The sequence below is a fragment of the Ambystoma mexicanum genome, chromosome 5p, assembly GCF_040938575.1.
Source record: "Ambystoma mexicanum isolate Mex_15411 chromosome 5p, UKY_AmexF1_1, whole genome shotgun sequence".
In the NCBI taxonomy this organism is placed as follows: Eukaryota; Metazoa; Chordata; class Amphibia; order Caudata; family Ambystomatidae; genus Ambystoma; species Ambystoma mexicanum.
In genome coordinates, this window is record NC_090930.1 from 711,260,367 (window position 1) to 711,284,802 (window position 24,436).

Consider the following 24,436-nt stretch of genomic DNA (forward strand, 5'->3'; position numbering starts at 1 on the left):
TGTAGTGAATGTTTTCAATCCAGCTGCATTCTAGGTACAGTGAATATTTTGAATCTAGTTGCATTTTAGGTGTAGTAAATGTTTTGAATCTAGCTGCATTCTGCATTCTAGGTACAGCCAATGGTTTAAATCTAGTTGCATTCAAGGTGTATTAAATGTTTTGAATCTAGTTGCATTCTAGGTACATCAAATGTTCTGAATCTAATTGCATCATATAGGTAGCTTATGTTTTTAAACCAAGCTGGTTTCTGAGCACTACAATCATCTTGGAATCCAGTAGCACCTGTTTAATTACAGCACCATACCCACTTACACCACTCCCACACACTCCTCTCTGATATCATCCCCTGCCCCTGTCACTGCGTTCACCCACCTTTGACTCCTGCCACCCCCTCTCCAGGCCTGAGCAGTCAGACAGGGCCACATGCCCCTGGGTCTTGCCCCATCCTTTCAGAACACAATCAGCAACCTTCCACCATGCCTACAAGCTCCAAGGTCAGAGGGGCACTATGGCATACCAGAAAACAGACCAATGCCACTCCCTTCCCCCCTCGCCTCCTCCCTCCTCCCTCCAAATCTCCTATCTCACAGCCATCCTGTGGCAGGCCCCCGCCCCCTGCTATTCCCCTTCTGACCACTGAGACACCATTTAGCATGCACACCCCTCACTACCATCTCCCTTAACCTTCCTGGCGAATCCCATCACTCCCTCATACACCACCCCTTCCCCAGGCAGCCTTCTGATCCCTATGTGCAGCTCAGGCCACCGTGGCAAACACACTCATATGAACAGCCCCACCAACACTCACACATACACCATTGGCATTCACACACCCTTCAAAACACAGAAGCCACAACCACCATAGGCTAACATCCCATCAGTCCTCACATCTTCCCCCACCCAGAGCCCATTCCACACCTCTCTCTTCTACCATAAAGTCCTCCCCTCTCTCTCCCAACCCAGTCCATCCTCTCTTCCCCTCCCCTACCAACTCTCCCAGTGCTGCCCCCAACCCTCCAGGCTCCCTCCTAAAAGCTATTTCTTCTCAAGTACTTTTCCCTCCCAATATTAGACAACAGCAGCTTCCCCTCTCACACCCCTTCCAAGAAACACACCCTCCCCCCTTGATCCCCATTCCACCTCCACCATGCACACCCCTTTTCACTGTAACCCTCCCTCTGGGACTCCACCTAGAAGCTCACTTCCCAGGCATGCACTCTATCCCACCTTTAGTACCCATCCTACCCACTCTCCAAGACCCACCCACAGCTGCTCACCTGAACCACTCTCCTGCATTCTTATTAATGCCAGATCTGTCACCAAAACAAACCCATCATATTCAATGTTATCGTCTCTGAAAGCCCAGACATCCTCTTTATCACTGAAACCTGGTTCTCTGATGACTTCCAACCCATCACGCACAAGGCTTTCCCTGCTCTCTACTTCCTGATCATGCACAACAAATCCAGCAGATTAGGGGGGGTAGCCATTCTCCGCAAACTACACCTCACAGTCTTACACTACAAGACACAACCCTGCAATTCTGACTGCAAATCTTTGCTAGTGAAATTTCAAAACACTCCATCCCTCACCCACACCTTCGTACCCCTTTATAGACCTCTGGGCTACAATGTAAACTTTGCAGACACCCTTAGTGACTCCTTAGCAGCCATCCTGATCTCTCACTCATCCCTCACCATTCAAGGGGATTTCAACCTCTGGTCTGATGCCCCTAACAACCGTTTGACCCATCCACTCATCGACAACATGGAAGCCCTCAACATGACCCAACTGGTATTAAGCCCCACTCCCATACCAGAGCACACCTATGATGCAATATTCAGCTCTACCAACTTGATCTCTACACTCCCTCCCTGTCCACTAATATGGACTACTCACGCTGTCATCCTCTTCTCTCTTATGATCGCCAGCCCATCCCCCACTTGCCTCACCAGCTCCAACCCATCCTGCTGTGTACCTCATTGGAACAAGGTCATTGTAAACCCTGACCTGGCTGACTCCCTGCTTTCCTCCATTCCCAACCTCCCTCTGCAAAGAGGATGGACCTCTAACGATCTTTTCGACCTATGGCTCTCTAATGCCCTCATCCGTCTAACCCAGACTAGATGCTCTTCTCACAGACTAGGACGTACTCCCAAGTGGTTCAAACCCTCCCTCAAATCCCTCAAAACACTTAACTGCCTGGAGCACAAATGACTGGCCAACCCCTCCCCCCAGAACAGAGCCACTTGTCCCAGGAAGATCAGGGTTTACAGGGCCGAAATCAGGAAAGCCAAAAGATCCTTCTATGGAAACTGTAACGCCAATGTCCATAACTCCACCAGGAACCTCCACAGGATCATTTCAGAATTCAAGGCACCTCCCTGCTCTACCCCACCAACCCCCCCACAGGCACACTGCGATGCCCTTTCAGATCACTTTCACAACAGCGCTACTGAAAGAGACAGCACCATCAGCACCAAATTAGCAGCAATCACCCTTTCCTCCTCTCCTCCTCCCCCACAGACCGCGTCCAGCTAGCTTTGCAAGATCAATAATTAACCATTCACTGGCATCAGGCATTTTCTCTGAAGCCTTTGAAACCTCTAACATTAAATGCTTACTCAAAAAGCTCTCTCTTGACCCCCTGCTTCCATCCAATTACCGCCCCAATATCAAACAACCAATTCATCGTCAAACTCTTATACCGCACAGCATACTCCCAGCTCAGCCTCTTCACAGAAAGCAGTTGCCTACTCAACCGCTCCCAGTCCAGATTCAAACCCCTCAGAAGAATTGAAACTTCACTCGTCTCCATCTGGGATGACATGAAAAGAACGGCAGAATCAGAAGGCTCTGCTGCACTTATCCTCCTTGACCTTTTGGCAGCCTTTTATACTATCAACCACTCATCCTCACTCTCTAGCCATCAGGGACACTGGTTTAAGATGGATCTCCTCTTTCCTCGCCAACTGCTCACAAATAACCCTCTTTTCACCCTTCTCCTCTCCCCCACCCTAATTCCAAAGGGGTCTAACAGGGGGCCTCCCTTTCCCCCTCCTCTTAAACCTCTACCTAAGCCACCTCCCCGTGTACATATGCTCATATGACCTAACCTCTTACAACTACACTGATGACACCAGATCATTTTCAAGATGTGACTTTAACTAGTCTCCATCCTCACCTCGCCTCCTGCGTAACAGAAATCTTCCATTGGATGACGGCCAACCCTCTCCTCCTCAATCATGATAAAACAGAAAGCCTGGTCTGCAGTAAGACAGCACTCTTCCCCAACCCACCCCCTGGGCGTTCTCCCTAGGCCCACCGACCGCGGTGTCCTGCACAGTAAAGGTCCTGGGATACACCTTGGACTCAAATCTAACACTCCCTCACTACATGCAGTATCAAGATTATGTCACTTCCACCTCTGCATCCTCAGATGAATCTACCCCTATCTCTCGTACCCTCACAGAGTCACAGCGGTTTTGGCTATCATCCTCTCCCGCTTAACTTATGTCAATTCCCTCTATATGAGCACCCCTGCCTATCAGCTCAAAAAGCTCCAATGGATTAAAAACTCCATAGCTAGTCTCCTCCTTACTCCTCTCCCCCAGACAACACATTACTCCTGCCCTCAGGGTGCTCCATTGGCTTCCTACTGGCCTTGGGGCACTTTCAAGGCCATGTGCATTACCCACTGTGCCCTCCACAAGACAGGCCCTGAATTACTCCAACACAAACGGACACGCTACCAACCCATCAGAAACCTTAGATCTGTCTCTGCACTCATCCTTGTGATCCCCCCTTTCAATTCCACTAGAAAAGGATGATCATCTTTCTTTTCCCAACTCCCACACTCTGGAACTCCCTTCCACTCAGCAATCGCTGCATAGAGGACCACCTCTCCTCCAGGAAGGGCCTAAAAAATTGACTCTTCCCCGTGCAACCTGACAAACCATTCCCCACTTCATGCTTACCCTCATGTCACCTAGGCCTTGACACCATTTACCTCCCCAGGATACTTCCAGAGCAAGGTAAAATATAATTAGAAGCAGACTGGATAAACAGACTCCTTAGCCGCATCGCAAGCAACTGGGGGCTCAAGGGTACGTATTACATACCACTTTGTTGCACTCTAGCTGCATGCATGGCCAGTCACCTGCGCACATTTGCCGACATACAGCACACATAAAAATACAACGCACAACATCTCTGCCATTAGAATGCAGCTAAGTCCCACGACAGAAATTCAGTCTAGGTGGACACATATTGAGTCTCCTGGACTTGTGCACTCTCCTGCCCACTTCACAGCACCCATTCAAAGACCTGATCTAGATGGGTAGCTAACTGGGACCTGGCCATCCCACCCAACTTCTTTTTGGCCAAATGCACACAAGCATTATAAACTTTCAGACAATTTTCCCTTACCTGGGAATTTGGTCCCACCCACACGTGCTTTGAGGCCATTCCAATGGGATAAAGTTGCTTTACAAAAGACAAACTACTACTACTAGGGTACTTTTAACAACATAATGACAACTACACTGGCATAAATATAAAAGTGCACATAAACACAGAGGAGGAACCCACACAAGTGGCAGATGCACAATATGAAAAAGTCAATTTCCAATCAACAAAAAATGTATATGAAGAACACACCACTTTCCAACTTTTTAAACTTTAGTAAAAGAGGTTGAAGCTAATCATCAAGTCTTGCAAAGCAGTATAACAAAAATATTAGCAAACCTGCATGTAACTCAACATTATTGGTTTAGCTGTTACTCTGAAATCAGTTGTATATCAGGCAACCTACGACAACCAGCATGGTTTGTGACATTAGGTTGTGCAGAAAATCCATGGGAAGTAATTGACTCAAGCTTACTACTGGCTACCTACATAACAAGCAAGATATGACTTACAATGACTTGTGTGCCATGAGCGCAGTATATGTATATAGACATGTTCTGCTTTTCTGTAACCACCCACACTTGCAGTCATGGAGCATCATCAGGTGATGTTGACTGTAACCCTGGAACCACCTCTCAGAGCCTCTCTCTCACTCCTTCTCGAGAGACTGCAGCTCAGCCTTTGGCCAAAAGAGTACCCTTCACTTGCTCCACATCTATGACCCCAACACCATGCTTCTTTTAAGAGACTTGTCTTCGACCCCTGTGTCATGTCCACTTCTTGTGTTTAAAGGTTTTTATTGAAGTCCCATCATACACGGTGTACACGGAATTATGTTATATCTTATATCAGTTTTGAACAAATAGAAGTGACGATATGGAACTTAACGATTGAGATATTAGGAGCTTAGCATGAGTAAAATATTCATGGATCATTAACGTTTTTGATTTCATGGGGTGAGGGGAAGAGCAGGTACGATTAAGGACAAGGACAAGAACATGACTTTAACGAAAAAAAACATACAAGAGGGCAGTGAGATTAGGGAGGGGACGAGAAAAACTGGGAGAAAAGCGCCCCAACAGAAATTATATTCGCAACATTTAAAGCACTAATGAAGGTGTGAGAAATTCAATAAAAGGTTTCCATTTTAATTCATGTTTACATACTAGAGATACATCAGAGGCAATACAACTTTCTAACCTGTGAGTATTACTTATTAAAATTACACGACATTCTATAATGGATTTTCTGTAGATTTTTGCAATTGGATGAGATTACTCTGATAGCCAACATAATGAACAAATCAAACAAAAAGTGTTCATGTCTACTTATAATGTCCTGAACGGCAGAGCTTCCAGTAAAAAGAACTTGGGGACAAAAGTTTACTGATATGTTGAAAATACTTTTGAAGGTTTCCCCAATGCAGAGCAGAAGGACGAGACAAATCTACATTCAAGAAGCATATGTTTAAATGATCCAGGGGATAAATGACAGCTCCAGCAATTGGCATTTTTTGCAAGGCCACACCTAAAAAGAAGTGAAAGAGTAATAAATATTCTATGGTGGAAAAAGTACATGGTTTGTAGTATGTTTGCCGAGGCTGTGACCTTGGATATTTGGTTTCAGACTATAGGCCATTGCAGTTGATTATCTGTTGGTATACCGTCATCTTGCCAGGCTTAGAAGCAATCTTGCAAACAATGTGAAGAAGAGTTTTGCCAAAGAGTTTTATAATTAGAAGACGCAGATATAGAAGGTTTGTAAAGAGATTGTAACCTATCAGCATTCGGAGCAATGGTTATGTTGATGAGAGAGTCGTAGTTTTCAACGGTTGCATCAATGATGGATAAGAATTGTTTCAAAAATGCCCTTGGAGCTTTAAATCTTTTAACAAATACATCAAAATTAACTGGGACTCCTTCAACAAATAGCTGATCCAGATATTTGATACCCAGAGAGAGCCATGACTTCCAAAACATTGATTTTTAAAAAAAAATTCTTATTAAAGGATTAAACCAGATATACGATGAGATAAAATGATGGAGTTTGGGAGAATAAGTACATTCTGAGGTAGCGGGTGGATAAGACTATACTTGTACAATTACACATTTTGATTTTTTAATATGAAGACAATCAGCCAGACTTAGGGGGAAAACCATAGCTCTCTCTAGGTGTAGCCATTGGTGTATATCATAAACACATTCAGGAGTAAACCATAGCTGAGCTTGCTTTAACACAAACGTTCTATGATAGTTTCTAAAATCAGAAAATGCAACCCCTCCAGCTGGCCTTTGTAGTTTAAGTTTACTGAGAGACAGTCTATGTCTCTTTTTCCCCCATAGAAATGTAGCTAAACAAGTGTCAATGGATTTAAAAAAGGAGGATGGGAGAGGAATAGGCAACATGAATAGGAGATACAAAATGTTTGGTGAAATCATCATCTTAATAGATTCTAATCACCCCACCATGACAAAAACAGAGGGGACCAGGAGTTTGTGTATGCTTCAATCCTAGATAGAAGGGCAGCATTGTTGTGTTTAATAATGTCTTTAATCGAGGAGGAAATGTGTACACCGAGGTATGTTAAGCCGTTGGGACACCATTTCATACCTGAAGTTATTATTTGATGTTTGGTGCAATGAGCATTAAGAGGTACAATGTCTGACTTATCTGTATTCAATTTGTATCCTGAGACAACAGAGAACTGTGAAATGATCTCTAAAATATGTGGTAAGGAAGTGTTGGGATTATTAAGTAGCAGTAGTATGTCGTCTGCATAAGCTACCAACTTAATTTTCAGATCTCCATATCTTATACCTTTTATGTTAACATTTTGGCCCTCTTTACAAGTCAGGCATTAAGGGTTTAACGGCGCTGTCAGCGCCGTTAACCCTTAATGCCTGATTCACACTTTAACGCCTGCTTTTTGCAGGCGTTAAAGTCCAAGGCGCTAAGCGACCTTGGTGCTAATTACGGCACCGTAATTTACGGTGCTGTAATAAGTGCCTTCCCCATCCCCATCCCCATTATGCCCTATGGGGCAAAAATGGGAATGGGGAAGGGCAAATGGTGAATGGGGAATTACCGCCCCACTCACCTTGGAATGGGGCGGTAATTCCGCCATCCACCATGGCGGAATCCGGCATGGACCATGGTGCTAATAGCACCATGGTCCACCGCCTGACTTGTAATGAGGGCCTTTGTCTTATTTTTTCCAAGAAGGGCTCTTGTCACAAGATTCTCCCTTTCGCACCTGTTTCTCTTTTCTTGTGACTTTCTTGGGCGTAGCTTCCTTCTTTCTTACTGTCCGGGACTTGTATAAACCTGGATTCGGGTCTTCGGAGTCCAGCGTGAGGTTGTAGCCTTCCGCTAGGAAGCGTTCAGTATCCGGGCGAGGAACCAGGAAGAAGGCGAGTCGGTTTGAAAGGAGTCAGGCTCTGACTCCGAGCACGGGGGTTTTCCAGGAGATTAACCACGAAAACAAGGTAAGGAGAAGGAATGAAAGAGTTCCAGGAAGGAAGGAACAAGGTATTAAGGAGAGTGCGAAGCGAACTTCGGAAACGCACGTCTAACTACACCAAACAATAGCGTTCAGACGCGCAGTGCCGCGGGCGTAGCCTTTTTCTAGGACGCCGTACGTTGCATGAAAAGGCTGGTGTGCCACGCTTCGGAAGCGCCGGCCATGATGGTAGGACCGCAGAGTTTACACCGCGGTGCATCATGGACCATGAAGTCCACAACGGGTGAATTCGGCGGATCATAACAGCATGCCTCCTCCCAAGCCCCGCACCTCCGGGTTTGCCTGGGTGGATCCGATGATATCTTTGTAATAGACGAGGGGCATTCATATTTGAGACTGGTTCCAGGTACGCTCACTGGGAGGGTATCCTTTCCATTCAACCAGATACTGAAGTTGGCCGCGTCTGTATCTGGAATCACATATCCTGAAGACCTCGAACTCGAGTCGTTTATTGACGAGTACTGGAGGGTGTCTTGGAGCAGTTTGGTTGGATTGCACAAACGGTTTTAGCAAGGAAGTGTGGAAGACTGCTGGTTGAATCCTTTTCCACGAATCCGGAAGCTGGAGTTGATAGGCTACTGGATTAATGATTTCTTTTATGGAGAAGGGTCCATAATACTTGGGGTCAATTTATTTGGTTGTAGATGTCTGGGAAGAAGTTTCGAGGAAAGCCAAACTTTGTCTCGGACTGCGTAAGGAGGCTTGGTCTTCTTTTGGTGTCTGCATAACGTTTGACATCTTTCCTGGCCTTTTCCAGTCGTTCTTTAGCGTCTTTGTGGACATTGATTAATGTTTTGATCCAGGAAGCAACCGGAGGGGCTGGGGTTGGATGAGACAGGATAGATGGTAGAACGGAAGGATAAAATCCCTGGCTACAGAAGAACGGGCTGGTTTTGATGGCTGAATGATCCGAATTGTTGTAAGCGAACTCAGCTACAGGAATCAGAAGTGACCAATCATCCTGAACTTTGGTGGAGAAACAACAAAGATACTACTCTAGATTCTGGTTGACTCGTTCTGTTGCTCCATTGGTTTGTGGGTGATATCCTGATGACAATGCACGCTGAATCCCCAATATTTGACATAGTTGTTTCCAAAATTGGGATATGTATTGGGGGCCTCTGTCAGAGATGATTTTGGAAGGTAGTCCATGAAGTCTGAATGTGTTCCAGGAAAATTCCAGCCAATTCAGGTGAAGATGGTAGCTTTAACAAGGGTGTAAATTGAGCCATGTGTGTAAACAGATCGATTGTAACCATTATGGTCGTGTACCCTCTGGACAGGGGTAATTCCACGATAAAATCTGTGGCGATGACTTCCCAAGGTCGTGTTGGCATTGCTGGTTGGTGTAAGAGACCTGCTGGTCTTCTGTTATCTTGTTTGTTCTGGTTACAAACTGCACAGGATTGGACATAGGTTTTTATGTCGTCTTTCTTCCGTGGCCACCAGAACTGTCTCTGTAAAAGACGGAGGGTGGTGGTGATGCCTCGATGTCCTGAATGGAGGGTATCATGACATAGTCTTGTGATCTTACGTCTGAGTTCCTGTGTGGGTACTGCCAGCCGGTTTTCCATGAACAGATATCCGTCTTTCAGCTGAAGGTTCCTAAAATTATTCCTTTCGTATTCATCCCAGAGTTCGGAGGAAAACGTCTTAGCCTGAATGTCCTCCAGGAGAGAAACAGCTTGAGCTACAATTTCAGAGGCAGGAATCACCTTGGGAAAGGAGCATGCTTCGAGAGGTTTGTAGTCAGGACGTCTGGACAAGGCATCAGCTATGATGTTTTGTGTTCCAGGAAGGTGAAGAATTTGAAACTGGCATTGGGCAAAAAAGAAGGCCCAACGGGCCTGACGGCTGTTTCTGCACTCCAGGGATTGTAGCACTTGTAAGTTCCGATGGTCCATGCGAACTTGTACTGGATGGTTGGCTCCCAAAAGGAGATGACGCCAGTCAGTGAAGGATTGTCTGATGGCTAGCAACTCCTTCTCCAGGACAGAATAATGAGTTTCACTGGGAGTCAAGGTACGGGATGAATAGGCAATGGTATGTTCCATCTTATCATCAAGTTCTTGTTTCAAGACTGCTCCTATGGCGTAGTCGGATGCATCAGTCTCAACTAGGAACGGTCGATCTGTATCAGGTTGAGCTAGGATGGGAGCTTGAGTGAATTCCAATTTCAATTGTTGAAATGCCGACTCCTGAGCTGTGAACCACTGAAACGGAGTGTCTTTCCTTAAGATTGTTACAATAGGGTGTACAATGTCAGAAAACGTGGGTATGAATTTCCTGTAAAAGTTAGTAAGCCCCAGGAAGGATTGAATATGTTTCACAGTAGTAGGAACAGGCCAAGACAGGATGGAGTCAACCTTGGAAGGATCCATTCCGATACCTTTGGGGCTAAGAACAAATCCAAGATAGTGAACGGTTGACACATGGAAAAGACATTTTTTAGGTTTGGCCAGGAGCTTATGGTCGCATAAATGTTGGAGAACTGCCTTAACGTGTTTTTGGTGGTTCCGAGGTTCCTTGGAGTAAACCAGTATATCATCTAGGTATACAATGACGAAAAGGAACAACATGTCAGAAAAAACCCGATCCATGAAGCGATGGAATACTGCAGGGGCATTAGCGAGACCAAAGGGCATTACCAGATACTCAAAGTGGCCAAAGGGAGTTCTGAAGGCTGTTTTCCACTCATCGCCTTCCTTTATACGAATGAGATGGTAGGCACCCCTGAGATCGAGTTTTGTGAAAATGACAGCACCTCTCACTGCCTCCAGGATATCCGAAATAAGAGGTAATGGGTAGCGGTCCTTGAGGGTGCGTTGGTTGAGGCCACGGTAATCCAAACATGGCCGAAGTTCCTTGGAGTCTTTTTTAGGGACGAAGAAGAGAGAAGCGCCAGCTGGGGACTTGGAAGGTCGAATAGTTCCACTTGTTAAATTGGTGTCCAAATATTCTCAGAGGGCTCTCTTTTCTGGTTCAGACAAAATGAACATTCTTCCAAAGGGAATCACCGCTGAAGGCTCTGTATCAATGGCACAATCCTCAGGTCTGTGAGGTGGAAGAGATTGAACAATGGCTGTTGAAAACACATCTGAGTATGCTTGGGGAATCTGGATGATGTTGGAGACCGTTACTGACGATTGCTGAGGTTCCTGGGGTTCATCTGAAGGACTTGGCAATGTGGCAAGAGATAAACAACATGCAATGTTCTGAGCCGAGAAACAAGGATCCTGCTGCCCAATTGATGTAGGGATTGTGCTACTGTAGCCAAGGCATGCCCAAAACCAAGGGGTAATGAGCCGACATAATGATGTCAAATTTGAGGATTTCCTGATGATTATTTATTGATGGTAGTAAATCCTTGATTTGGTGGGTTATGGGTCCAGAAGACAAGGGTCTGCCGTCAATGGCTTCGACCGGTTGTAATATCTCCTTGGTTTCTCGTGGGATGTGATGTTTGACAACCCAATCATGGTCTATGAAAATGCCCATGGCACCACAGTCCACTAAAGCCAGGATGGGGTAGGATTCCTTTTTGGAAAAGGATAAGACTGTTTGCAGGATCACAAGATTGTTCTGTCCAGGAGCTTTCAAGGAGGGAATAGATGAGGAGCATACATCTTTCTCCCGAAGCTGTGCTCTGCCTAGGATCAGGAGCTGGCGTTTCCCGAACACTGAGGTGGCGCTATAGGACATTCCCTTACAAAGTGTTTATCAGAGGCGCAATACATGCACAGTCCAGTATTGATCCTATGGATCCTTTCCTGGGGGAAATAGGTCCTCGGAAGACTCCTAGTTGCATTGGTTCAGGTTCAGAGGCTGGAGTAGTGGTTGCTTCTTTTGGACCGGCATAGTTCGTGGCTGGTTCAAGAGATGTTGATTTGGATTTCCTCTTCCCAGCCTTCCTTTCCTGAATCCGGAAATCAATCTGTAGAGAGAGGCCCATGAGGACTTCAAAGGAGCTTGGGCGGGCTACTCTGGTTAATTTGTCCTTTATGTCATCATTTAAACCTCTTCGAAAGAGGGTAAAGCTGGCTTCCGGGGACCAATCAGACTCTTTGACTAACTGTTTGAAACGTGTCACATACGTGAGCATGTCCTGGGTTCCTTGTTGGAACTCGAGCAGTCTTTCCTGAGCACTGTAAATTAGCTCAGGGCGATCAAACATGGCCTTAAGGGCTTCCACAAACCCATCGTAATCATCCAGGAGAGCATCACCAGCGTTAACTAAGGGAGTTGCCCAGGTTAAGGCATTGCCCGTGAGATGAGATATCATGAAGCCAACATTAGCTCGTGGGGTGGAAAAATTGTAGGGTTTAAAAGTGAAATGTACCAAGTAAGAATCTAGGAAGACACGTAGAGTTTTTGACGATCCATCCTACTTGTCTACTACTCCGCCTAATAGGACACTTTCCTTGGCAGCAGAATCTCTGGACAATACCAGCTGCTTTAATGCAGCATTCTCAGCCTTAAGATTTTGAACTTCAGTGGTTAATTCTTGCATGCCTCTCATGAGGTCCTGGATTGCGGCTTCCATATCTGTCTTTGGATCAGGTTTGAGGCGTCTCAATCTGTCACAAGATTCTCCCTTTCTCACCTGTTTCTCTTTTCTTGTCACTTTCTTGGGCGTAGCTTCCTTCTTTCTTACTGTCCGAGACTTGTATAAACCTGGATGCGGGTCTTCGGAGTCCAGCGTGAGGTTGTAGCCTTCCCCTAGGAAGCGTTCATTATCCGGGCGAGGAACCAGGAAGAAGGCAAGCCGGTTTGAAAGGAGTCGGGCTCCGACTCCGAGCACGGGGGTTTTCCAGGAGATTAACCACAAAAACAAGGTAAGGGGAAGGAATGAAAGAGTTCCAGGAAGGAAGGAACAAGGTATCAAGGAGAGCGCAAAGCGAACTTCGGAAATGCACGTCTAACTACACCAAACCGTAGCTTTGAGACGTGCGGCGCCGTGGGGCGTGGCCTTTTTCTAGGAAGCCGCACGTTGTATGAAAAGGCTGGTGTGCTGCGCTTCAGAAGCGCCGGCCATGATGGTAGGACCGCAGAGTTTACACTGCGGTGCATCATGGACCATGAAATCCAGAACGGGCGAATTTGGCGGATCATGACAGCTCTAGGGATAGAATAAATAGAAGAGGAGATAAAGGGAAACCTTGACGTGTACTTCTAAATAAAGGGAAAGAAGGTGATGTATGTCCATTAATGAAAATGTAGGTCTTCGGATTGGAATAGAGAACTTTGACCATTCCTAAGAATGGTATTGAAGTCCATGCCATTTAAGGGCTTCAATCATATAATTCCATTCAGATCGGTCAAAAGCTTTCTCGGCATCTAGAGCAAATGCTGTGTAGGGAAGTTTGGAGCCTTCAATGGAGTCTAAACAATCTAGAACTAACCTTTTGTTGGAAGAGGAAAATCTACTTTTAATATAGCCTACTTGATCTTGTTTTACTAACTTGGGCAGTACTAATAAGAGTCTGTTGGCTAGGATGTGTGCATATATTTTACAATCTGTGTTAATGAGGGAGATGGGCCTATAGGTTTGTGGAAGTTCAGGATCTTTGCCAGGTTTGGGAAAACCTATGAGCATGGCCTCCGAAAAGGATCCCCAGATTTTACTATCTTGGATACATTGGGTTTGTTAAGCTTGGGTACTAAAATATCTTTCAAATGTGTATAGAAATCACTTGGATATCCATCAGGACCAGGAGCTTTGCTTTTCTTAAGGTCCTTAATGGCTTTATGGATTTCGGATGTAGCTAAGGGAGCATTAAGTAATTGAAGATTGGATGATGGATACGATGAGTGAGGTATATCATAAAGGAACTTCCGAATAGGATCATTGTCGGAAGATGCTTCGGAGGTATAAAGTTTCTTATAAAAATCAGAAAAGACTTTAATGATTTCTTTATCTGAGAACTTTCTAATACCCAAGCCAACCTTCACAACCGCAATTGTGGTTTTCACTTTTTTAAGTTTCAGGTAGGAAGCCATGGATTTACTTATTTTATTAGAAAGTTGATAGATTTTGGCTTTATATTTTAAGAGGTTGTCACAGGAATATTGGGTTACTATTTTATTATATTGAATTCTAAGTTTAATGATGGAATTTGGGATTACTTCAGAGTTGGTGTGTGAGTATTGAGATTCAAGAGCTTTGATTTCTTTCAAAATATTCTCAGACTCCTGTTTAAGTGCTTTCTTTTTGCTGGCAACAAAGAAAATAATGTGTCCCCGAAGGACCGCTTTGTAGCAGTCCCACTTATTAGAAACTGAAGTGTCTTTGTTTAAATTTTCTGAAAAATAGTAATTATGTTGTTGAATAATGAAGGAAGTAAATGCTTCATCTTTAAGAAGGGCTGAGTTGAACCTCCATCAATTAGAGGTTCTGGATTCTTGTAGAGAAGATAGTTGTATGTGGACTGTTGCATGATAAGATAATGCTATGCATTCCATTTTGGTATTTAAAAGACAGCTTGCAAGGCGTTTAGATATAAATATATAATCTAATCTGGATAGAGTTTTATGAGGGTTAGAGAAAAATGAAAATTCAGAATCAAAGGATGCATAATTCGCCAGGTGTCGATAAGACAATTCTGAAATAAATGTAGTAAACTACAAATGGGATTTAGTAAGTTTATACCGAACATTGGATTTCCTGTCTAAGTAGGGATCTACGATCTCATTGCAGTCCCCACAAACAATCAGATTGTTAGGATTAGAGAGGAAAATGATTTTTAAGTTGTATCCAGAAAGAGGGATCCGATGACGTAGGCCCGTAGATATTAAGAACAGTAACAATCTTACCATTACCCACTTGCATATATCATCAGATTCATTTGTAAGTACTTGAAATTTACATTTTCTATTAATTAGAGTTATAACCCCATTTTTCTTCCCATTAGCGGCACTTGAGAAGACTTGACCAACCCAGTGACGCTTTAGTTTAGCCGCTTCTGCGTCAGAAAGCTAGGATTCCTGAATATAGGCAATAGGGGGTTTAGTTCTATTGAGGTCGGAGAGAATTTTCTGTTGTTTAATCGGGTTCTGTAACCCTTTAACATTCCAAGTTGTTATATTAAATGTACAAAGTCAGAATACAATAAAAGGCATGAGACATAACTTAGGAGTGCAATAATTATAGTTGTATAAGAAACACTACATATGGTATAACAAACCAAGAAACTAAATGACGTTTCTAAGAAGGTGGTGTATTTCATAAGCACACTTGACCAGTACACATAAGGAAGGACACATGAAGGGAGAGGGAAAACTAACAAAATCAACATAGATAATAGTAAAGCAGAGAAATAATCATCAAAAACAACTGTGGTTAACAGGAAGTGGCCACTCCAATCCATGTTGAGTAGAAGAAATATAGTGGGGTGCAAGAGCCTTTGAGGAGATAGCTGTCCTCACACCCCGCTCCGAGATAGAAAACTTTATGGCGAGAATAATTATTAATTAGGAAGACATTTGTAAAAACATTCAGGTGGGTGGTTTTGACGTATCACTGTCATCTCTTCTTTGACTTTGGATAAATTGGATAAATTGTCGTAGAGCAATGGAATCTTGAAAAATGTAAGTCATTGAGAGTCACTTTGAGGATAGCCGGATGTATGATGCCACATCTCACATGGAGTTGCTTTAGGGCAGGTCTAAAAGCAAGTAGTTCTTTCCTTCTGGCCGCTGTAGCATTGGCAACATCCTGAGAGATGAAGCATCTTCTACCATTCCATGTGAGTTGTCTTATAGATTTGGCTTTCTCCAGGATCAGAAAGACATGCGTATAATCTAGTAGAGCAAAAATGATGGTTCTCAATGAGTTGTTACTCACGCTAGTAGAGGGGTGAATAGAATTCAATGGACCGATCCAATGGGCCCTTTGGATATTATGTTGAACTGTTGGTGGGAGTTCTAAGAGTTTTGTTAGGAGAGTATTAACTAACTGAATTGGATTATCTCCCTTAATGCCTTTAGGCAATCCAACAATTTGTACGTTACTCCTTCCATTACGATTCTCTAAACTTTCGGTATGCTTTGCAGGGACCTAACCGTCTTCTCCAATGCCTGAACTCTGCCCATGATATCCTCTGTGTTACTGACTCTTTGTTCAACTTCAGTGATTCTTGTTTCAAAAGTGGACCATTTGTCATCCATTTGTTGTAGTTTGACATTGGTTGCCTCCATAAAGGGTTTCAGAATTTAATTTCCATAATTATGGCTTGCATGGTGGAATCAGGAGCATCTTCTTTAGGTGTTGGTGATTCACTTTTCTGTCTCTTATTCGATGGAGAGATGGGTACTTCCTTAACCTGATTTTTCTTAGATGCCATGTTAAGAAGCTAATTGCACTAATACGTAAATTATATATTTGTTCTTTCCTTGCCTTTTAATACAATGTTTTTATGAACAGATATGCACTTCATCAATAGGTTACTTACAAACGCTATTATATCATGGCACACACCTAATGAGAGAAGGATGACGTTATATGCAAGCACTTACATGTTTCTGGTTCAGTCCTTAATCTATTTCCTCTGAGTGAAATATGGTGCGAAAGAGGTTAGCTGATGTTCAGCATTTAGTTCTTGACGATGTTAGGTCACTAAACAGCGGTTTAAGTTTTAGTGTGGCAGAATTATGCTCTGTTAATTGTGCCTAAAATGAAAGGATATCCCTATATCCCGTGAGAATTCAGCTTACATAACAGCTTCAGTAACTGCACAGAATCGTAGGCAAGTGTAGCTAGTTATTGCCAAGCCATCGGTTTATGGAGTTTGTCTATTATACCATGAAAATAACCACCATGCATCCAAATGAGCTTATAATAGTTCACCAAATGCGCCTTTGAACACCTTGGTTTCTCAACAATTATTCAAATCAAATTATTCCCATGTGTCGAGGGTTTTAAACTACCACCTTGAAACACTTGTGTATATGCGCGTTATAAATGTCATATCATATCATTATCATATCATACCATGGGACAGAGTGGAATATACATTTCAGTGCTAGATACTGTGGTTTCATTCACTGCACTTCAAATAAGATTGCATGTACCTTTAAATACTTCTATTTACATTGGTCCTCATTCCGAGCTGGGCGGTAAGGGATACCGGGCACCGGTAAGGAGACCAGTGCCGGTAATCCCTTACCGCCCAATTCCAAGATCCCTTGGCGGGGACCGTAAAGGACGTGTGGTCTGACCACACGTTCTTTACGGGAGCCGTTAAGGGACCTTGGAGCTAAAAACAGGCCCGCATTTAGCGTGCCCGTTATTAGCGCCTGCCCCCTTCCCATTGAGCCCTATGGGGGCTCAAATGGGAATGGGGAATGGCATTTGGAATGGGGACTTACCGGGTCCACCTAGGGCGGAATGTCCCGGTAAGTCCCCTCTCCACCACACTTGACCGAGACACGATTTTGGAGGTAGCCATGGCGCTTATAGCGCCATGGCTACCTCCAAAAGCGCAATGAGGCCCATTGTGTTGATAGGCCGGGCCAGTGTTGTGAAAAAAGATGTTTCCTGCTTCCTCACTGCGTCACGTACCACACGCGAGCCGTGACAGCTGACTGGAACTTTGGCAATAATATCACGGGACTACGCGGTCTGACAGGCCCAGCGCACCGTCATATGGAGAGCTTCAGTAACGCTTCAATACTGCATACAGACGTTCACAGAGCACCAGTGAAGCTCAGGCAGAATACGAGGCAAAATTAGAAATAAAGACTGTACGCCGAAAGGATAATAAAATATAATGTAAGTACGTTGGAGCGGGAGCATGTGGATTAGGCAGCCATCCAGAACAGCGCTTAGCCACGCTCCCTGTCATGTCCATTTCTGAAAGCTCCACAACCCCAACGGGCATGCTGCATGACTCAATGGAAGAAGATTGTTGGTTCTGCATTGGCGGAATTCCCAGTGAAAACCATGTCAGCGAAGGATGAGCAAGCGATTGTCGGTAAGTGGAACCACTGCCCAGGTCACATGTCACAGAGAGTGTTAAAACATCTGATGACCTTTGAGCGGTTGCAGCAGTGATACAAGCGGGTCAACTTTGATGGTAGTGACAGCAAGTCTGCATTGCCTCTTCTTCTGAGGACAACTATCCTCAGCTTTGTACATGCAAGACTTGAAGGTGCTCATTCACAGCAGTCTGAGAATCGAATCAAATCATTCTTGCATTCAGAAAGACACATTCTTGGTCCCCTAGCTGCCCAAGCTCCCCCTGACCCATCCACCACACAATTTGACACCCAGCAGATCCTCCCCTCCACAGCCCCCATGTCCCCTTTGACCCTAACACCTCGCCCGTATTTGTCTCTTCATCCTTAGCTCCCTTGCCCAGAGTATTATCCTCACACCTCCCTTGCCTGCACACTGTGCACATCTCACCTCCCATTACCATGCTTCTCACTGGACAAATTGGCAAAACCTCTATTGAGCCATGGACCACTCCCTGGTAAAAAGCTATGCATGACACTCATTAGGATCCCACCCCCTCCCCCCAAATAACACATTTTTCATTACTCGTTAGGACTGCCTTTGATTTCTGATCCACCTTAAAGCAGTGCACATGATGAGTATCTCTGGTCTACAGTATCTTCAATGCTGCATGTTTGTTCTTGCAATAAAATGTGAACACTTTGCAAATACAGTTCCACTGTCTTTCTTCACTACATTAGAAACCTTTTAATGAAACGTCTCCACATGTACATCTACTGTACTCTAAATGCACAGCACAGGGTCCATAAACCAAAACCTCTCTTCCGTTTAAATGTGTGTTGCTCCATGATTCCACTCAATCATGATGGGTAGGACCTTCTTAATGTGGTATGTAGCCTGCAGCAGGTGTCAGATGTCAGTACTTTGAACCAAAACTGGGTAATCCTGTCAATAATTTGACCTTGTTGGTGGGCTTATGGACACTTTTCAAGTACCCCTTGAAATGGTCCCAGACTATCTCAATGAGATGTGTTGGGGATCTTAACCCTGTTGAGCCCTTGTTCTGTCACAAACACAGCCACTGTGGATGGGTTATGATTGTTATCCTGGATGACCCAAATATTGTGTGGGTCCTCTGTGTAATGGTGTTATGCATACAGCAAGAAGCATTGCATTATAAGACTTTCTTTGAAATAAAACAGTGTCCATTATCCCCTCAAAAGAGCTCACTGGTGCTGGCTCCTTCTTGGAGATGGCACTACAAACATCTATCTTCACATGGTTCTTTTCACAAGTCTTACTGGAGTAATGTCCTTTCCACATGAATGTCATTCAGTTAAATCTTTCAAGGGCAGCACAAGTCTCATCTGTAAAAAGGGCATCATTGAAGTCTTACTTAATCCCCAACAAGGTCTTAACTTGGGGAACCTGCTTCTATTTGTTGACATCACTGATCATCGGGAAAATCTTGTGGATGAAAAACAAGTCATGTCAGGTTTTGTTGAACGTAACAGTATGTTTAGAAATGACCATTACTACTGTAATAGGCCAGAGACAAAACAAAACAAGATAAAAGAAACAGGTGACTTACAAAGGTAACATTAAACAAGGGGAGGCAAGTGCTTCAACTTAAAGAGGAGTACTGTACAAAAATAGAAATATATGCTTGCACTGCATTAATATCACAAAACCCACTGTGGGCACATATCTGTCAGAGACTACACATTAAAGCATGCACTGCATTGAGGCCAAAAACATTAGCTGTAAAATACATAATTACTCATACTGCAATAGTAGAGCATAATCATTGGGGGCACATATAAGGCACAGACTGCTGTGACAAATCCCAGGGTCTTGTCACTGCTCCAGATGGGGGAGCCTCTTTCCATGAGGCCAGGGAGGTGAGGCCGCTATCCAATAATCCCCCTGGAGGTTGTCCTCAGCTGGAAGATCTCATGGGGAGGGAGGACCCCATTGAGAGTAGGGAGAATGCAATTTCCCTTTGACCCTCTCACCTTCCTCAACACCCTTCCAATTCGACACTACCAAATGATAGATATCTCAGACAAGAACTACAAGAAAAGGCCACAAGTAATGAAGATCACTAATAACGAATGCATGAGTTCTAGCCTTCGAAACAATCCTGTTGGTCAGCCATCATTCAAAGGCAGCAAAGGAAGAGAAGGATGACATCTTCATTGTCGGCTTGGCATGAGCCGGGAAAGTGCCCAGGTACACTCAGGACAGTCGGGTGTGAGGCAGACGGGATGCGAGGGAGAGACGCACTTGCAGAAGGTCAGCGACAAAGAAGGCAGGCTAGAAAAGGGGAAACGTACCCGCTAGTGACTGAAGCACTGAAGTTCAAGGAAACCACTGCCAAAATGCAGAGGAGACACACGGAAGACCAGAGAAGCTGTCGGTGAGCCAGAGAAGCTGCCAAAGCCCCTGGGAGACCTGCAAGCAACCAGATGGTGATGCACAGGGCCTATAGGTACAAGGGTGGCTAGTCCAGAGAGTTTGGGAGACCCAGAGAGTACTGACGGTGTGAAGTGGAGAACACAAGGAATACAAATGGGGCAGAGTGACCTGGTGAAGGGGGTCTGGGAACCATATCAGGAAGGCATACCCTGACCAGCAATAAATGGGAATATGAACATTGCGGATACAAGTGGAAATCACAGACCTTGGCAGGATAGCAAACCAAGGCTGAGGAATGAAGAGAGATTACAGAAAGAAAACTTTGTGAATAACCAAATGAAGGGGAGCTGGGACCCCGACCAATAATAAAGGGGAATACGAACTTTGCATATACAGATGATATTCAGACCTTGGCAGTGGAATAAACCAAGACTTTGGGCTGAAGAGAGAACTGATAGAGAGAACTATTTGAGCAGCCTAGCGAAGAGTGTCTGGGACCCATGTTGGGGTCATACTCCAGAAACAGTGATTAAGAAGAATACAAAGTTTACATGTACCCTACTTGGCAGGAAAGAAGGCTAAGGAGGGGCTACTGAGAAAAGGGTTTTCACAGCTTGCGAGAGAAAACCAGGCTATTCTTTATAATTGCAGTACCTGGGAGTCGGGTGACCTGCCCACCAAGGATCTGGGGCCCTCAAGAAGGCTTGGAAAAGGTATCCAGGCCATTTGTCCTTGTTGCAGGGCCTGGGAGCTAGGCCCACTAGGTAAAGATAAAGATAAACGGCCATTAAAGATAGAGACCAAATTGGATAAAGTAGAAAGTCTCAGGGGAAGGGGAATCAACCCCTTGAGTCTTGTAGAACCTTTGTTTGCTTTTATACACCTTTTTGGAACTTTTGTTTTGAGCCAGAAGGCCGGACTGGCGAAACAGACATTTCCCTTTTTCACCTTATGTTGAGTTTAGCTTTTGAAGGATAAGTTGGGATTTGGACAAGGGATGGCGAACTTTACTTTGGACATTCTGACACAGCTAGTTTTGTCAAGGCAGGGAAAACCCTCTTAGAGGTAGGAGTAGTTAGGATTTTCTCCAACCCCCCCACCTCCTGTTTTTGTTATTAATAAAAGTATTTGCCAATCAACATGCAACCCTACTCCTACACCCTCACACTACACATCTGAGCACGAAGTGCAGTGAGAGGAAAAAACTGGCTGCAGGTGTATATCTGGCAGAGACAACACGTCTAAGCGTGCACTGAATTAACAGCATAAACCTTGTGGTAAAAATATATACAATTACACAGGCACTGCATTAAATGCACAAAACTCACTGTGGGTGCATACATGGTAGTGACTAAATGTCCCAGAATGCACTGTGTTAAGAACACAAAACTCACTGTGAGCACATTTAGTATCCGGAAAAGGCTACACAGCCCGCAGCATATTCGCTCTCTCTTTGCCGATGTACTGTACATTAACAGGAAGTCTCAATTTGCTGTTTTCCATTTCCGCCCCAATGACGGATGCTTGTAGTAGATTACTCCTGTGCTTAGTTTCATCCCATGTTCCCGCAATAAGGTTGCCTCATTCTGCCAAACTGTCCTTGTCATCTTCTGGAAGGAGCTGATCTATAGGGTTGCACAGACACCCTAAGGGAAGGGTAGACAAGAAAAGCAATGGCAGGACAGGGCACTGTATACAGATCTGCAGCTCTCCCCATTGCACCACAATACTTACTCATATAAAAGCTTGATCATTTTCTTCTCTGGGTGGGCTTATCCTCTGGTGTGATAGTAGTTTTTTGACAGCACTATAGAAATCCCAAGAGTTAGTAGCCACTGGTGGATATGTCGACTGGTACCCAGCACCATAATGCTCCTCATTGCTGGCGTGAAGGGCTTGGCCACTGCAGGGAGAGCAGCATTGAATATAATTACACTACGGACATTGCTGTAGTCTCAACAAGGAGGACTAAAAAAGTAGTTACATACTACAGAGTAGGGATAGCCGGATGCATGAGAATTAATGAATCAGCTGGATCATTGCTTGATCGCCACCATTAAACATCACATTCACAGGTACTTCTAACTCCCCGAGTTTGAGGCAGCCTCAATGAGTTTTTAGCACTTGTTCTAAAAATACTGAATAAGCCCAACAAGTGACCCTGGAGGTGACCCTTGATTTAAAGAACCATGGTATGGACAGCTCTGTGCCACCGACTACAAGGGCCTGTCCTGGCAAAAGCATGCTCCAAGGTTAAGTTTTTTTTAAAAAAAAATCCCACTTCAAAGGATCCCAAAACCAGCATGGGCAGCTAACATTTCTATTTCACAAAGACGGAAATAGCAGAATTGTACATTTCCTGCCTCAGCCCTTAATCCTGCAATTACGCAACAATTAAATACAGAAAAATAAATAAATAAATAAATGGGGCCTATGAGTATTACATTTGATGACATGACCAATATTTCATGACCAGCTAGTCCCAGAACGATACGCCCTATACATTTGCTTGGTGCTTGGTAGACATTTGTCAAATGAAAAAGAAAAGAAGTATAACATGTTTAATATACTGTAAACAGAATGGAGAGAAAGAGCTGTGACTATTACCCCATCGTGCAGTGTGTGCAGCATAGTATACTTGACCAACCAAATACATGCATCTCCTGTCAAGGATGCATAAGGGTTCTGTATCATTCCTGCAGAACAGTTCTGCAATGTATGATATACTATCTGTCACCCCTAGTGGATACAAAAGGCATAGCGTATCGCAGTCACTTCAGGCATCACATCATAGAAGAAGTGGAGAGTTCCATGTATTTTCACCACAGGCCCATTGCTGATAGGAACAGCTAAATAAATCATCCCGAGGCCACACCGTTATACAAGGGTTGTTGTTTAGGATCAAGGGGGCCGCGAAATATCAGCCAAAATTACAAATGTCAATTACACCAACTGTATGTCACTATACGAGGAAAAAGCAATTTGACAGACTCATGGATGGAATGAGGTGACAAATAAATTGTGGAGGTTATGGGAGGAGGCATTTGAGTCCGAGTTTACGGCGGTGATAGTATGACAGCATTTACAGCGGTGATAGTATGACAGCATCAGAGACAACGTAGGATGAGGAATGGAAAGGTTAAGAAATATGTGTGTAGATAGATGGTTTGTTAGAGCACCAGATCAGAGGCTTGAAGGGAGACAAAGGAGAAAGGAGGAAGAGGAGGAAGTTAGAGAAATAATTGAGCGGGAAGACCAGGTGAAGGTTGACGGGGAGCTTGGGAGAAAAATCAAAGGAGAAGCTGGAGCAGCCATGGATGAGGGAGGGTAGGAAAGTATGGCAGGCCAGGAGATGGAAACCCCTGTGCTTGACAAGAGGGATAGAGATACAATTACATGGTGGAGCACCAAGGGGAACTGAAATAGACAAAAGGTTAACAAGGAGGAGACAGCAGGTTTAGAAGAAGTTCCAATTAGCACAAGATCGTTGGACCCATTGAGGAGGAGAGTGAGGACAGGGTTATAGGGAGTACATCAGGACCATGAGGCAGAGAACTGGTGGTAAGGCTGAGGTAAAGCTTTTGGGCAAACTCAAGATACCAGCATTTATCTGGAAGCTCTTGAGTATTTCCAAGTACTAACCTACAACAGCCTCTGCCATTTTTCAGGCCTAGTGTACAGGGGCAGTGGGCCCCAGAGACCCTGGAAAGGGCCTCCCCAGAAATAATGGCAAGATGTAGATGACTGTAGACTAATAACAGAAGTGACTGCAAAATCATCATCAGCCCTAGGAAGTGGACCTCGGATCAGGTTCATCAATTAAGACACAGACCGTTGAATACAAGAAGAGCCATCCTGTTAGTGTTGACATTTTATGCTGGTGTTTTTTCTTAGTATTGCCCAACACTACTGTGGGGGAAAGTCTGGAATTGAAAATGTTATCTACTCTCCTACCATGCTGCTGCATTATAATATTGAGCTGGTAGTGCAAACTGCCATGTTTAAACAACTGTTTCTTGCTTGTGCGAGGGGAGGCTTCAGGCTTCACTGCGCATGTCATTGCAGTGGAGGGCTGGTGTGTAGCTATGCTCACCTCCACATGTGGAATTACTGAGGATAAGAGGTACAGTTGAAA